The 2,500-nt window shown below is 47.9% G+C and overlaps 1 protein-coding gene and 1 long non-coding RNA gene across 2 annotated transcripts in view; one reads left to right on the top strand and one right to left on the bottom strand.

Annotated features, from left to right (window-relative positions):
* Positions 1-2,500, bottom strand: part of LOC123745689 (uncharacterized) — a 165,931-nt gene that overhangs the window by 107,270 nt on the left and 56,161 nt on the right. The window lies entirely within an intron of this gene.
* The window catches only part of LOC123749465 (uncharacterized), a gene marked incomplete at its 5' end in the record, with an annotated part of 20,987 nt that overhangs the window by 10,328 nt on the left and 8,159 nt on the right, over positions 1-2,500 (top strand).

A 2,500-nucleotide genomic window follows, 5' to 3' on the forward strand; every position in this document is an offset into this window, starting at 1 on the left:
AGCGAACACTCGCATCGAGAAAGTGAACACTCGCATCGAGAAAGCGAACACTCGCATCGAGAAAGCGAACACTCGCATCGAGAAAGTGAACACTCGCATCGAGAAAGCGAACACTCGCATCGAGAAAGCGAACACTCGCATCGAGAAAGTGAACACTCGCATCGAGAAAGCGAACACTCGCATCGAGAAAGTGAACACTCATCGAGAAAGCGAACACTCGCATCGAGAAAGCAAACACTTGCATCGAGAAAGCGAACACTCGCATCGAGAAAGCGAACACTTGCATCGAGAAAGCGAACACTCGCACCGAGAAAGCGAACACTCGCACCGAGAAAGCGAACACTCGCATCGAGAAAGCGAACACTCGCACCGAGAAAGCGAACACTCGCACCGAGAAAGCGAACACTCGCACCGAGAAAGCGAACACTCGCACCGAGAAAGCGAACACTCGCACCGAGAAAGCAAACACTCGCACCGAGAAAGCGAACACTCGCACCGAGAAACCGAACACTCACATCGAACGTTTAAGATCAATATTTCACATCACAAAATAAAATAAATATTTTGTCATTGAAATAATAAGTCAGTTAAAACTCTTAGAAACCGGTACAAAATTAGCGTGAATTTGGTATGCAAATGTGTAAAAATAAATAAAAAATAAAGGTTAATAAAACCTTTAAAATCAAATGAAAAAATATAATCAGGCATTATACACCTGAACAAATATATTTGAACTTCTTAAAGGAACAAAAACCATTAGAAATAATATTAAAATAGTAAGCCCAAAAGGCAACGGTAATTTCATTCATATGGAAACCTTTCCATCTCCAAGATTAACACTCCGGATCACTCAAAACCTAATCCGAACTCAAGACGTCTCAAGCTGGCTTTAAGAAACCGGTTTGAGCATAAATCTAATTATAGTTATCTTAAGATAACTACATCAGTGTAATAATGTTACTGTAAAATAACATATCGTACAGTTCCCGTAATGACAGGCACAGCCAGAGTGGCCTATAGATTTTTCTCGAAACCGAGGAACCTAATTGGATTTCACCCTGGGTCCTGAATGAATGTACCGAGAGGCTGTGCGAACCACTTCCAATATTCTCCGGTTTATCGCAGAAGACAGACACAGCTCCTACCAGTACATAAGGTTGACCAGACCACACACTAGAAGTTGAAGGGACGACGACGTTTCGGTCCGTCCTGGACCATTCTCAAGTCGACCATTCTCAAGTCTCATCGCCAGTACATAAGGTGAGCAGAGAGGAATCACTCGGTTACAGAGCAGTGTCATTAAGATGTATAACGAGCAAACTACTGTAGTATACAGTAAGGAACTGTATTGTGGTGTATCGCGCGAGAGAGAGAGTTACCCTTCAGTGGTGTATGTCTCTGCTTTATCCTGTCTCTCTGACCCCCATCCCGGCCTTTTTGACCCCCATTCCGGCCTCTCTGACCCCATCCCGGCCTCTCTGACCCCATCCCGGCCTCTCTGACCCCCATCCCGGCCTCTCTGGACCCCATCCCGGCCTCTCTGGACCCCATCCCAGCCTCTCTGGCTCTTAGTTGATGCAACAAGAGTTTTTCAACAGCTCTTGAGCTGGGAAAGTTTGAACAGTGAACAGATCTCAAAAAAAGGAAAGTTTGAAACATTTGTGTGTGACTGTGAGCCCGTCTGAGACCATTGTGAGCCCGCCTGAGACCATGTGAGCCCGTCTGAGACCATTGTGAGCCCGTCTGAGACCATGTGAGCCCGTCTGAGACCATTGTGAGCCCGTCTGAGACCATGTGAGCCCGTCTGAGACCATTGTGAGCCCGTCTGAGACCATGTGAGCCCGTCTGAGACCATGTGAGCCCGTCTGAGACCATTGTGAGCCCGTCTGAGACCATTGTGAGCCCGTCTGAGACCATGTGAGCCCGTCTGAGACCACTCCTTCCCCCCGTCCCATCCCAAATCCTTATCCTGACCCCTTCCAAATGCTATATAGTCGAAATGGCTTGGCGCTTTCCCCCGCTGACAGATCCCTTCTCCAGTTGCTGTCTCTGATGGCTCACTGGTAACACACTCGCCTCACGCCTCAAGAACTATTTAGTCTGGGTTCGAGTCCTGGCTCGGGTAGATTGTCTGGGCGCTAAGCCTTAATTACTCGCCCTAGTTCACACAACAGTAATTGTTGTTAAACTGGTTGTTAACGGATTGGCGGGTCGTGGTTCAGGGTAAACTGGTAGGGTAAGGGGGGTGGGAGGTTTAGGGTAAACTAGGAGGGTAAGAAGGTGGTGGTGGTCTAGGGTAAACTAGCAGGGTAAGGGGGTGGTGGTCTAGGGTAAACTAGTAGGGTAAGGGGGTGGTGGTCTAGGGTAAACTAGTAGGGTAAGGGGTGGTGGTCTAGGGTAAACTAGTAGGGTAAGGGGTGGTGGTCTAGGGTAAACCAGTAGGGTAAGACCTCCACTTTAGCCCCCCAAGCCCTCTAAATAACTTAACCTTCCCCATCCT

The sequence above is a fragment of the Procambarus clarkii genome, chromosome 71 (assembly GCF_040958095.1).
Source record: "Procambarus clarkii isolate CNS0578487 chromosome 71, FALCON_Pclarkii_2.0, whole genome shotgun sequence".
Classification (NCBI taxonomy): Eukaryota; Metazoa; Arthropoda; class Malacostraca; order Decapoda; family Cambaridae; genus Procambarus; species Procambarus clarkii.